The sequence below is a fragment of the Harpia harpyja genome, chromosome 14 (genome assembly GCF_026419915.1).
Source record: "Harpia harpyja isolate bHarHar1 chromosome 14, bHarHar1 primary haplotype, whole genome shotgun sequence".
NCBI classification, from domain to species: Eukaryota; Metazoa; Chordata; class Aves; order Accipitriformes; family Accipitridae; genus Harpia; species Harpia harpyja.
Window position 1 is genome coordinate 34,866,240 of NC_068953.1, and position 14,654 is coordinate 34,880,893.

Below are 14,654 nucleotides of genomic sequence, written 5' to 3' on the forward strand. Positions count from 1 at the left end.
ACTACATTTTGTTAACAAGACTGTGGAAGGTAACTACAGCATCAAAATATTTACAAAATCAATTCCAGGTTCCTAAATCTGTAAATGAAATGCAGTTACAAATGCTTTCCCCACATCTGTTATTCTTGGGCTGCAGTAAATAATGATGAAAAAGTTCATTTTGGGCAGGCAACAAGTAGAGAAATCGCTCACATTTTTAGTGAATCATTACTTTCAACAATGGACTTAATAATATCTGGTTTTTCCTTTCTACTTGCTCCCTACCCCCAACCATGCATGATAAACAAGAAACTAAAGTCATAGTTCCTAGGGAAAGATTGAGATATCTGCAAAGATTGCATGCCAGCCTCTGAGGGCAAACGCTGGCACTGACAGTGGAAAGCACGCTACAGAGCCTGTTCTGTTGCTGGAGGAGAGAAACTTCTTCCTCCCTAGGTAGTTAAGAGATATTCAACCATTTCAATTTTATGAGTATAAAGTAACACTAACTAAAATGCAATTAGAACTGCTAGGGTAAATTCATATCAGGATAAAATTGAATTAAAGTCTTAAGGGATACAAAACATTTATGGGCAAACTGTGTTTCTAATTTGTATGATATCTCTAGTTTGGCACTGTTATATGTTATTGAAGGAATGCTGAAATCATCCCTAAGGCCAAATGGTTAAATTTAATAGTACCATCTAGTACTGCTTGCTGTACTACTGCAACTGCCTGACTCTGTAAAATTATCCTGGCAACCTCAGCAGCAGTGAACAGAATAGCCCAGCACATTGTGTCACATTGGTTACAGTTCCCAGCTCCCTAAAAAATACCTGATAAAACACAACCATTAATCCTGTGATATAGCTATTGCTTCAGCACCATGCCAGCCATTTTTAAGATTCCCTAAACATTTGCACAGAGAGAGTTGATGTCTGGCAGGCCAGGGGTCAGGTACTATCATATCTTATGGCCTTAACTCGGCAACACCTTGAAATGCCTGCTTAGCTGCAAAACAGGGCTCTGCCTCATCACTTCACTGTGTACTTTGTCCTTGTCAGGAAAGCAAGGATGCTAGTGCTCATAAGCAAACTGTGGCAAGGCCTAATCCTGCCCCATGGACTTCAGCAGGACTTGGGCCATTAACTTCAATAGGTGCAAGATCAATCAGTAAAAGATAGATTTTTCACAGATAAGGGCGCAGATTAGCAGGACTTGTGCTGATTTTCAAAATTGCAACAAGGGTCTATCAGCCTTTTTAGGTGACAGGTAACTTTAGAAGACTAGTCCTTGCCCATTGAACTGGTTTTTTCCTCCAAGAAAAAGGATGTCACTATAGACCTAACTGATTTTACCTTTTCATTATTGCTGCATTCACAACTCTCAACTATGAAGCTATTGCTGAGACATTCAATCCTGATGCTAGCTGCTGAATCTGGGCATAGAAAAAGAATCAATGACACAAAGTGCTTTGTTGGAGCGGTAGAAAGAGGCAATGCAAAGAAATCATGACAAGCAGGAAAGGGATCCAGGGGCACCAATAGCTACTGAAACTCTAGGAGAAATACATTTAACAAAGCGGACTTTTTTTTATCATTGTAACATGTAGATCAATTGACTATACATTTAATCGCACGGAAGAGTTATCCCCAGACGCTGAGTGCTGTACATTGTGGCACTTCAGTGTCATTCCTCAAAGTGCAATAGTGAAGGAGGACTCATTTTTGCCTCTTACATGGCAACATTCCTGCCAAATCCATCAATATTTGTCTCACACAGAGGTGGCTGCACCTAAAATTGTGCAAATAAACCTCTCCTGTATTTATTTAGATATTTGGAAGAATCTGCCGTCTGGACTCCTACACAGAAATGCAGATCTCCGGCCAGTTTAGTGGCCACAGAAGAGATCACGCTTCTGAGCAAGGGAAAAATATTCCATCTCATAAAGCCTGGAAGACAGAAATGGTTGGATGTGTGCCACGGGAGAAACTGTTTCATTGGACTCAGCAACAATTGGAGACATTATTACAGTTCTTTCTGGATAGAATTGTGGAAAAGTAAGAGCAACACTTATTAACGAGATGATTATTCATAGACTGTCTTTATCCCTCGCTTCCTCCACCAGTTCAGAATTGCCTGCTTCTAGGTCCCTTCACAAAGCCTCACAATAACATGAGTGCCTTATCTACAACTTTGACATCTGGAACAACTCTCCAGTATTTCTCCCTCTTGCCCCTTCTGTCTTCAGACCTCATAAGAGTCCACAGCTTGGTGCTCTGCTAGAACAGCTGAGTTTTTCCTCAGTTGTTCTGGTAATCTTTCATATTTAATTTCATGTAGGTCTAAGTATTTCATCTGTCTGTAAATATCCATGAATGTCTGCCACCACTCATAAAATATCTGAAGGTTGTTGGTTTTTTTTAAAACAGTATCTGTTTGATTGTTTATGTAAAGTGGCTAATGAGTAATTGTACATATTTTATTTGGAAGACACAGTGAAGGCAAGCCAACCACCAGAGCTGGCTCAAAGCTTCTTATCAGCATAAGCAAACTAAGTTGTGCTGCCCTGAGGATGAAGTGCCTAGGTTACACCCAGAGCTGGCTTTTTCTGCCACAGAAAAGTGAACAGGATCCAGAAAAGGCTCATGTGCCCCATTTTCCCCAAGTAGCTGCTGTTTCACATATTCTCACCCCCTCTCCTGGTAGCAGCAGCTGCCAGTCTGGTTTTCAGGGCTCTGCCAGGGCCTATTCTGCCTCCTTTGCCTGTGCCTAGGTCTAGCCCTGCCAAGCACCAAGAGCTTAACCTCATTTGAAAGTAAAGAAAAATCCCAACCTCAGCTCTGCCCATGCTTTCTACCTATGTCTGTACCTTCATCTCACTAGAAATTATTTATATATCAATAATCTTGCCTGCAAGGTTGAAATAGAAAATTATATGCATCTTTGTATACAGTATGTGCCAGTTTCCACCTTGTCTGGATTTTAACTCTTAATAAAATCTACAGCATTATGTTAAAAAACCCACCTCTGCCCAAATTGCCAAGGTCACTACTGCTAATTGCTTCTCTCCAGTAAATAAATTAGATAGACGTGTACATGTACACACGTTTGCACAGACACCTACTCCATTCAAAAGGGAATGTACTTGTTTTGTGCTTTATTTGAACAATCAAATTGTTGCAAGGGCACTTGGAAAAAAAAAATACAAACGATAAAGCCAGATATGCACATTACAGGGCATAGAATGGTATGTAAGGGCCTAAATATGTGCCAAGTTACCATTAGGATACATGCCCCAGTGAAGTCTAAGCACATGGTTCATGATTAAGAAAGGTTTACTATACTTTAAAAATCCCACAACACACTTACTCCCTGAGCACAAGGCTGGAGTGATATAACAGACCTTGTACTGCTCCCCTGCTGTGGGATACCTTTTTTTCTTAGCAAATGACCATGAAATGGCTAATAGTTCACATTCATATGCAACATATTCCAGCAAGGAAAGCATCAGGGATTTATCCATACAAAAGTTGCAGAGCTGATGTTGTTGCTGTGCTCTTATTCCCCCTTTCTGCAAGATGAGGAGGGAGAGAATATAATACAATGAAGATTAACCCATTCTGGATGGAATGCAAGTCTGCCCTGAAACAGTGAATTTTGCCCTTGAGGTGATGAATACAATCAAAGAAGAACAAACTGTTTTGCAGAATTCATTACATCTGTGGAAAGAAATCCATGGGTCTGTTTTCCAGAGTTGGGACAAGCTGTCTCACATCCAGCCTTGCAAAGTGCTGGGTCAGCTCTGGAGAGGAAGGGGTGGCTTGGCAGAAACAGTAAAGCTGGTTACGGAGTAAGGGAAAACTGCCAAATCCACAAGTCCTGATTACAATTAGTAGATTTAATAGACTCTTCTGTTATGAGATCTTTAAAATGGAAAAGGAAAGATTAGAGAATGTTTAGCCCTGTTCTAAAGGATGTAGTTACATCCACGGTGCATTAGCTCCCCTAGGGCACCCCACTGGATTTGCATTACACAGGCAGCAGAAAAGGGATGGAAGTGGTCCCTTTCAGGGACTAATGTCCAGAGAAGGGGTTTCATGCAGCAGCACAGGGTTGAGCAGTGTGGCTTTCTATAGAAATACAAGAGACATACTTGAAACAGAGAGGATGGGAGAAGGAGCAATGCCAGCCATCCTTAGTTTCCCACCACCCAGCAGGAGGTAGGGCAACTGAACGTGTGAGGCCAACCCTGAATGCTAAAATGTCCTAAAACCCCACAAAGTACAAAGGTGTCTCACAGCTGAGCATAAAATTAACAGTCAGGGCTGTTACATTTATGTTCCCTCCAGTCCTCAGGCATGCCAAAAGTAATACAGTTCTCATTAATAACTGCTGTTATTAAAAAAAGGCTGTTAAATCATTATTGACCTAATATATCAACAAGAAACGACAACAGTCAAGAGATTTATCAATGCAGTCATAGAAAAGGCAGCTTACTTTTGAAGCAGCCTAAGATAAGGATATATAGGAAACAAAACAAAGGATGCACTGATCTATATTTTTATAAAATTATTCCATGTAATTTATATTTTTATTGTAATTATGGGCTGTCAGTGATTTCATGTGAAGAGTGTGAATTTTTCATTTTACTGAAGGAAGATCTAATTTGCTATTCCCATGGGTGAAAAGCTGATTATATATGAATTTGATAATCCAAAATGATTGATTACTTGATTGAGAATGTTAGTCTTATAAACCTGGTCGGGTGTGCACAAACAAGATGTGCTCTGATTAGAGAGGGAAGCAGAAACAACTGCACTAGCACAAATATCTATAAAATGCCTCTGCAAAAAAGAGTATCACAAGATCTAGACACCATTTAAAAAGTTAAATACAGGCCATCCCAATATGCACAAAGAACGTGCACACAGGCAGAGGTTGTTTGCTCAGTACTGACAGACAAGGACTCCACTTGCACATTTACCCTTAAGATAAGTTATGGAAAAGTTATGAGTTATGTATAATTATACTCTCCTACTTAATGTCAGGAGTGGCTCTTTTCTTCCCACACAGTCCTTGTACAAGCTGATCTACTTCATAAGGTTTTTATAATATCACATTCTTCACCCATTTGGATAGAGTTGGATAAATTGACTTAAGGCATTATCGTAGAAGACAGACTACAAAGAAGCTACTGCCCTCTTTACAGTAACTCCTTCCGTCCCCCCAAGTTACTGACTGTCTAGTTCTATGCAGCCACTTGTTTGTGGAGCAAAATTCCATCCACATATTGGGATCTCTTTCAGGGCTCCTCGGCCTGTTCAAAGCATTGGCACCAGCAATGAGGAATAACTTCCCTTATCTTCCACCCCCCTTTTTCTCAGACATTAGGTGAGTATTTGTCAGCAATACAGTAAGACACTGTTGAGCAAATACACTAGCATATTTCTGTCGCACAATAACCTATGTTTGTATGTAGGTATACTTCTTAAGAAAAAGAAAGAGAACTTTCCTGCTTCTCCTGTTTGAGGAGGCCTCAGGATTTGATGCACATACTAAAAAAACCAACAAGAGACGCAACAAGAATGCAAAGATCTAGGAAGAAATCCGACCAGATTCTCACAGGGTATGGGAATAGCTATTTTAAAAGGCCAGCAACCTGGTACAGCAGAAGTAAGCACTCGGCAGGGCTTCCCTCTTGCTGTGGAAAAAGCCAGCATTGCAAGCCTTTGCAGAACATTACAAGCCCACTTGCCCATGCTCACAGCTCCATGCTCAAGTTACACCCACTTACAGCACCCACTCAACTTGCTATGCATCAAGTAAGGTACAAGGATAAGGAAAAGAAACAGGGAAGGGAGAAATGGACTGAGGAATGAATGTAGGTGGCTTCCCGTCAGCCAAGATGACTTACGTCTTCCTGTGCTCTGCCCTACCACGTGCCTTACCTTAGAGGTAACCATCCCAAGAGACAGCTCCATTTTCCTGTGATTTCATTCCTTGGCTGTCCAGCAGAGATCAATAATTGCAGCAGTGCTGGCTCCTTGCAGAATCCTGGGGCCATGCCATGGAAATCCCTGCGTGGCCATAAAGAGAACACAGCAACTGAACCGGAAGCACAGGAAGGAACAAAGCTTATCTAATACTTCAGCTCCACAAATGCAAAGTAGTGCTAAAGTAGCACATGGCCCCAAAACTGATACTCTGGGATGTTTTTTCTTGAGTGAAAAGTTTGCAAATAAATATTGATTTTGAAGAGTTACACTGTTTGTACACATGAAGTTTACCCTGTAGGCCCAGATGTTAGTGCTTTATTAAACACACACATTAGAGAAGACTTGCAATAAAGAATAGTGTGACTGCCGCCAATTTTTCTTTGGCAAACCTCCAGCAGGAAATAATCCTGTGTCAACTGTAGCTCTCTCCTTTGGTACTGCACAGACTCAGACAATGCATCTGTTGGATTCATTTAAATATATCCAAGTCTGTGTTTCATTGTTTTAAAGCATCAAAGACTTTTGCTGTTATAAATCATAACAAATAATCAGTAATTCTGAACCATAAAACATGATAAAAATGAGGCACAGCTGTTGCCAGTCATTGAAGGAGATCATAAAAGAGAAAAGAAACAGTTACATACATTATAGTGCATGTTATCTAAATTATTTGAAGACAAGGTGCTAACAACATCTCTCATTTTAAAGGTGAAGATTTTTCTATAACACTGAATCACCATAGTTAAAGAAATATAGTAAAAGTTACCTTTATTCCAGCAACAAACAATGTATTGTAACATCTGGGGAGCCAGGGAAACAGCAATGTATTTCCTAAAGTACCTGGCATTGGTCCAGCGCTTTATCAGCATCCTTAAAATACAGGCAATTGAAAAAGCACCATTATTGCCGCATGATATGAATTTCAGACAAAGCAAAAAGTTCAACATAATTCCATACAAGTCACATCTGATTTGGATCACTCTGTATAATACCCAAGCAGGTTAAAAGACTAAATCCTATTTTCAAAACTGTAATACAATATTTTCATGTGTACTTTGTGCAGCAAACTTTATGTTCTGTCTTTGGATACGGACAAGAAAATAATTAAATAAAGGGCCAAACTTTTAAAAATAAATGCTAATTTAGTAGGTGTTTTTAAGAACAACCAGGGAAAGCATGCATATTTATACTCCAGACTATCTGGAACCCAAAGACTCTGTATTACTTACTGTTCATATTGAAAATTATCACTTAGCTAGATGCATGTGGGTTTGTGGACAGCAGTCCTCATGTTTACTTTCTGATTCTTCCCACAGCAGTTTTGAAAACCTGTAAGTGTTCATCAGACCAGAATGTAGTTCAGCTGCAAATATTAATGTTAAAGTATGTTTGTCAGAAGCCACAGCAGGCTTGTAATCAAAAGGCAACTTGGGTTGCCTTCTGAGAGACAGCATTACAGAAAACACTGCTGTTTGGGAGTCAGAATTTTTCTGATGATACAAATACCATGCTTGAGGGCAGCCAGACTGATTGACTAGGGGATCAGTTTATGACCCTTCCACTCTGGGTACTATGTGGGATACAACTGAGAAGGATGCACTCTTGTTCTTAGTCTCCTGACCTCCCACGTTGCCAAATCTGTGTCGCATTAACTTTGCTGGGACTGACATTTTCTGTGGGAACTAGATCTGAATTACAATCCTATTCTTCATTTGCTCTGAGCTCTTGAAACTGCTGTTCCCATTAAGATTAGATACCAAAACATCTCCTTTGTTTTCTACAGTCTTGGTCTTGAGTATTCCCTACCAAAAATATTAACTCTGTAAACTCATTCTCTCATTTAGAAACGGCTGATTGATTTTCTGCAGATAAAACAACTACCACACAAGAGAAATTGTAATTTAGACTAATGTAACTACAGAGCTAAAAAAGAATTTTATAAGATCAGCTGATCCTGCATTGACAGACATCAGTCAGTGCCTTGTCTTTTCACCATAACTAAAATTAGCATAGCTGGGAAAAATTGGTAATGTCACAAGGTTGCTACAACTCCATAGATGACCTTAAATACTGTAAGCCTGCTAGCATAAGATGAGAAGGAGATGATTGTAGCAGGGAACCATCTGGAGACGTGAGCCGAGTAACAACCGGACACTGATACGGTTAAAGTTGTTCTCCCTTTATTGCCCAAATAGCGTGCTTATATACCTTGTCAAGCTAAACATCAGCTGTCCATGCGCCAAAAGCTAAAATATAATTGGTTATACTATCTCTGTCCACGCGCATAAACATAGGACACAATTGGTTATACTAACTCTGTACACGTGCCTAAACATAGGACACAATTTGTTATACTAACTAAAACATACGAAACTTGTCTCAGCCTAATTGGTTAAGATAAACTGCCGAATTGAGGTTCTTTTATCTTGGAATGTGCACCTGTGTTCTTCTATTTGGCATCTTTCTTTTTTTGTCTTCTTGTTTATTCTGTTCAAGGCCTTCTAAAGGCGTCTGGAATACTTTTGCGACTGTTAGCTAAATATGTGTCCGCAACAGATGATCCCTTCAGTTACCTAATTTCTTTGTTAAGGGTAGCAGTTCAGAGATATTTTTTTTCTATTAAATTAATTTCTGGAAGCTACTGTGCAAATCTGAAGAATAAGATGAGCAATGCTGCAATGTCTCTTTAGAATAAATTATTTCCTTATGGAATTGGATGTCTATATGTTAAGTGGGACCAGTGAGAAGTTTACTGGAAGGTGCAATTATTACGAGAATGAAAAAGCCAGTGCAAAATAAAAAATACAGTTGTTGCAATACAGTAATGCTGTGCTTTTCATATAGTGCAGTGGTATGGAATAGATAAGTAAGGTGGATGCAGTCAAATGAAAAACACAGGAGCAGTGCTCACACAAGGCAAGCAGTAAAATTGTTACCCAGAATTCCACCTTCCCCCTCACATACCTAGGATCTTCACTGAATGTGTTTAACATAAGATGTGGCATACGCTATCTTACACCTGCTGGTGGATACCTTGCACCTACAAGTGGAAGTGAATAATGGGGAAGAAAATCAGAACCACCCCCCTTTCTCTATGCTTTTTCCACCTGTAGCACAAGGGCCTTTTGCCGCCACTGCCTCTCAGCTCAGGGAGGTCTTGGGATGTTGTCCAAGGAAGGTGGGAAGAAGGCAGTGACTGTGATGAAGTCAAATGGCAGCAATGTGACCCAAGGTAGCAGAGATACTCAAGTAATCTTTGTAAAGCCCATGAACTGCCCACAATAGCAGGCACTATGGTATCAAAAAGATACTCTTTGTGCAGTCTTCAAACTAGCAGAGGCAACCTTTGCAGTTTTAAAATACCTGTGAGTACTCCTGGTCTTAAGAATCCAGAATGATCAGAACATACTGAAGAAATGGCCCAATGTCAAGAAACTCAGTTAGTAGAGAGAGATTCAAAGAGGAAAGAAACCAAAAAATAATCAGCTGGGTATCAGAAGAGCAGAAGTTATCTAGAAGGCTAATTTGATTCACAAATGAAAGCTAAAAAATCAATACAGAGAGCTGCAACAGATTTTGAAAGGCGTACGTAAAGTCATAGTGATCCAGAGGAGTGTGCAGGAATCCCAGAGAAATTAGTAATCTTTTCAGGAACACCTAAATAGGTGTTAGTCAAGCAGAAGAAAGAAAACAAGTTGATTCTTCCTGTTATAAAGTTATAACTTCAACAAATATAAAGTCAGAATCATGATCCATTTGTTTACCATGACCAAAGACAGCAGTACAATAAGAAATCATCTGAATTAGCACCACAAATCTGGACTGGGTCCTCAAAGAAACTTCCTAATAAGGCTCGTGGAACACCAGAACCAGCTACATAGAAATGCTGCAGCATCTCCTGGCCCAATAATTTTAATGAAGAGCTTAAGCAAACAGCAGTCCCAGAGGATCTACACGCCTTGCCATTGTGCAGAAAGGTGGTTTCGTGGGTTTCTCTCAGCCCTACATTTTTATGACTGTACAATTCATTATCACCCTGCATGTTGTGAAGGACACCTCAGATATACCTGAAAACATTTACTTGGTCTCCGTCACATCTCTTCCAAGCTTTTCTTTACTATAGCACTTTAAAGTACAAGACAATAGTTTAGGCTGCTGATGCATGGAAACACAAATATGCAATGCTGGCCACTAACATCTTACTTGCACTCCCCATCTGTCTCATTCAATCTGCTGTTCCTTACAGCATAGTTAGGTAGTAAGCTCTTGAGGGAAAGGAGTGAGCTTTTATTCCATGTTCATTTAATGCCTAGCAAAATTAGATCTCCTTCTACAGTGATAACACAAACAATAGCAAGATTATTAGAACAATAAGGAATACATAAGTACCATAACAGTTTAAGAAATCAGTTCATACCATAGCCTGTATCTGCCAGGGAGTAGCAAGGGTTGGCTGCTTCCCCCAGGACAGGAAATTGGGAGCCACATACAACAACACAGCCAGCAGAACAAAAGCCATCCTACAGTACCCGAGCAAGGGTAACAAGACAAGTATTGGGATAGCAGACAGGTTCAACCCAGAACCCAGCTCTTTGGAGAGGTTCACATCAATAAAGCAGATCCAAGGTGCAACCAGAAAAATCAATCCACAGATCAAGATGATGCCTGATGAAGGTAACCAGGACCAGACACAATCTAGTGGTCTCCACAGCAAGTACCTATACAAGGCAGATTCAAAGTCAGACCAGGAACTCAGTCTATAGATCAGAACCTAAATCAGCAGAGCCCATCACTAAAACCAGAAAGTCATACAACCTAACTCACAAAAGAACTAAAAGCCCAGGGCTGAGCTTATATGGAGCTCCTGGGCCCATGGGCAGAGGGTGTGGCAGAGGCCCCAGGTGAGGTTGGTCAGGGCAATTAAGGGCTATTAGTGCACTCAGAACCATTATAATACTACTGCCAGCTAATGCTAAAGTAATAATGATAGTGTTGCCTTTTGTCTAGCGTTACTCATCAAGGATAAGTTTGACTCATTATAAATGCCATTTTTATAACTATGTGACTTACATTTATCTTTCAAAGCCTTCTAATGTAGTTATTAAAGTAGTCTGGTCACACACACACACACAGAATCTAGTTTACATGCTTGGGTATGATTTATGCTGCATTTTAATGGACCTGCTCTGAGATAGTGATTTAAAATGTATTTGAAATGACAGATGAGAAAACTGTTTATAGCATACTTCATTGAAGGCCCCTGCACACTCCATTGACTAAGTTCTAGTTCACCTGAAACATCTGTAAATATGCCAGTATTGCCATCATCCAAAGGCTATTTTAAGTACCAGAGTCCTAAAATAATGTCACTACAAAGATTAACAGAGGGCTACGAACAAGTAAGACAGCATCTATGGGTAGTTTGTTTAGATGTTTCATGCCTCTGTTTTGGGAGATTGCTTAATATCTGCCTCCTGAGCTGAAAAAAAAAATGTCCCCAACCTTACTGTCCCACCTGGCAAACCACTAGAGAATGTCCCCGATATTCACATGCCAGTCCCATTTTGCTTTGTAGAAGCGTGTAAGGTTGTTGTAGTTCTGGCTCTGACAAAGCACACTTACCCTTAAAGCTCTGGGGTTTAGTAATTAGGAGATGGAAAGATAAAGTGCTAGAACAGCTGGGATGGAAGGAAAACGTAACCTCAGAAGTGAAGTCAGATGCCGGATAGAATGTCTTAATTTTAAAATGTTCTCTGAATACAAATAAAGCCTAGAAATGTTATATTCTTTTTAAAAAAATGTTCTTTTTCCACCCAATCACAACAAATCATAAACACCTGTCACAGCTGGTAACTGCAACGAGTCTGATTTAATCTCAGGAGATTATTACACTATGCAGATACTAGTATCTCAAACTCTGCAGCTATGACTGGTAAAATCAGTTTAACAATACTCGAGGAAAACAGTAGCAGACTGAATAGAAAAGAAATGAAAGGCTAGAACTTCTGCAGAAATGCTAAAGAAGTTTTGGATTATGCCAGTACATTGATGTAAGCACTTTCAGGTTCATCTATACTGTGACTCTTTTTTCAAGGGAAATGCACCTATCTGCATATTTTGGTAAGTTGAAATAATGTAAAGGAACCAGGAAGTTATACTTCTGTTCTCTATATCCCCTGTACTGCAGCAAAAATATGGGTATTTCTCATTACTGAAATAACAGAAACTGGATCTTCAAATGACAGATTGACAGGGTACCTCATTTATTATTGTAATAGTAATATCATGGATTGTTACTGTAGAACCCAGGTGTGTGCTCAGGTGTGTTACCCTTGTATTTGGTACAATGCAAACAGGAAAAAAAAAAAAAAAAGCTGCTGGTTTGCACCCCAAAGAAGCAAGTCATTAGCTGGGTACAAAGGGAGATAGTAAATGTGTCCAGACACACAGACGTATTGGGAGTAGCAAAACACAGAAGTGATACAGGGGAGCTTGGTCTTGCCATTGCACTCCATGTTGTGGTAAAATTTTGTTCTTTGGGATTGACATCGTGATAAGGGGATTTCAAAGGAGCAGTTTGGAGGGCAATGCAGTAAAGAGGTTTAAATGGCCTTCCTGTGAACTGAGAGGAAACAGGAGAACACAAAAATGACAAGAGCAATAGCGACCGGAATTGTGGCCTTGCATGTTATTACATGAGAGAACACATAGGCTAGGAAAAGGTTTAAGAGTGAAGCTTATAAGGCAGAAAAAGCTAATGCAATGAAGTATATCAATGGAGTAGAGGAAGTTTCTTTTGAAGCAGCATTGCAGCCAGAAAATAGGATAATACTGCATAAAGAGTAGAATGAAGTGATCATTACGTATTTTGTAAGAAGGGAGTTTAAGTTGTATGCCGAATAGGGAAAGCCATATTGTTGGAAGCTTATTATTGTGAGTAAAAGGCCAGAAAAAAAAAAAAAGCTGCTCTTTATGCAAATGTTATGGCTGTTCACAGGTAACTTACATCTGCAAAACTACCTCTAAACCACAAGACATACTTTAGTTATCACTTCTTTTAATAACAGACATGATAGTATCTCTGCAGTAACAAATATGATAACAATAACTCATTTGTAAAACAGGTATATTGTCAAGTATTTGCAAGTTATAAAGCAAACCCTGCGTAGTGTCTATTTTAGTTAACAGGGCAGACACTTCTTGTTCCTTTGCTGAAGCTGGCACAGCTCAGAGTGACTATTACAGATGTTAACATTGCGATGTTTTTAATTCTGTACTGTGGGTGTATAAGACAACCTGGTTAGTCTTTGTAACTACAGACTGTCTTAAACATGCCCACCAAGAAGTGTGTTGATACAAGTATAACTATGCTGGGCTGTGTCACAGTGCAGTTGTACACGAGTTCAGTGTCTTAAGATTAATTTGTTGGAGCAAAATTACTCTTGAAAGCAAAACCAGCTGTAGAGTGATGCAGCTCTTTAATCTGGTTACAAGTAAAAATATTTACCAATGGCTGTAGTTCAGCTAAATCAGGTTCAATTATTTTAATTGCATGATTTTTAACCATTGCAGTTTTACTGATAGAGGCCCCCGTATATATGAAACTAATTCACATAACGGACTTAGGTTTCCGTAACTATTTCTTTTCTCATATTGGTATGGAAACGACGAACACAACTGTAACAGTAGTAGAACAGCTAAGGCGATGCAAGCTGCGTAAGGGAAGTCCCGAGTTTCCTTTGCTGCTACAGCAGTCCATTTCTTGCTGGTGTTACCTGTAAATGCTAAACACAACAAAATCCCAGGGCAGTTTGGACTGCCTTCAAAGCATACTCGCTGTACCTACGTATTTTTGTGACTTTGAAATCACCTCTGCCCATGGAGTTTTGTTTGAAGCCTCTGGTCAAGGAGCAGGAGGTGCGCCTATCTGGGTAACGCTGACAGGGCCTGAGGGAGATGAGCGCGTCCCAGGTGTTCGGGAGGGAAAACCGCCCGGCTCAGGGCGCGAGGGGGGTGTGTGGGGGGTGGTGTGGGGGGGGTGAGCCGAGGTTTGCTCCAAGCGAGCGTACAAGACTTCGCACTTCGCTGTAGGCCCCCGGGACGACCGTTAGCCTACGGCGACGGGGAGCCCGCCAAGCGCAGCGCCGGCACTAAGCCGGCGGCGCGAGGCCGCGCGCGCGCTGCCTCAGGGGCCGGGCGGGCGCCTCGCGCTTCCACAGCAGCCCTTGCGCAGTCAGCAGCGGCGGCGGCCGCCCGGGCGGTAGCCCCCCGCCCCGGGGCTCGCTGTGCCCTACAGCTTTGTTTTCTTTCTCGCGGTACAAGATGCTGAGCTCCCCCGGCCTTCTTTCTCCTCCTCCTCCCTGAGGAGCCGCCGTGCCGTGTCCCCCCCCCTCCGCCGTTGACTGCGGTCCTGGACGGGTGGAGGGGGAGCGACGCTACCTCATCGCCTCAGCGAGGGCCGCGGCCGGCGGAGGTGCCTCGCCCTCACGCCCAGGTAAGGGGGGCCCGAAGCCCTCGGCCCAGCGAGCCAGCTGAGGCGGGGTTCCCCCTCCCGCCGGTCTCCGGGCGCAGCGGAGGGCTGGGCAGGCGGGAGCCGCGGGTCGCTTGGGCTGGGCGGGCAGGCGTCCCGGTCTTCCCGCGCCGTGGGCCGGGCGGTGGCGGAGCGGAGCGGGCCGT

General features: G+C 41.5%; 1 protein-coding gene and 1 long non-coding RNA gene across 3 annotated transcripts in view; one reads left to right on the forward strand and one right to left on the reverse strand.

Moving 5' to 3' along the window:
- LOC128150639 (uncharacterized) overlaps window positions 1-14,652 on the reverse strand; it is a 29,982-nt gene extending 15,330 nt beyond the window's left edge. The window contains exon 1 of one of the 2 annotated variants that reach the window (XR_008238132.1): window positions 14,418-14,652. This is a non-coding gene — a long non-coding RNA (uncharacterized LOC128150639). Of the gene's footprint in view, window positions 1-5,930; window positions 6,249-14,417 lie in introns of those variants that run through there. The other variant, XR_008238131.1, reaches the window with a different exon arrangement.
- The window catches only part of TLN2 (talin 2), a 206,444-nt gene continuing 206,001 nt past the window's right edge, over window positions 14,212-14,654 (forward strand). The window contains exon 1 of the mRNA XM_052806996.1: window positions 14,212-14,472. The gene's annotated coding sequence lies outside the window, so the exon portion shown is untranslated. The remainder of the gene's footprint in view (window positions 14,473-14,654) is intronic.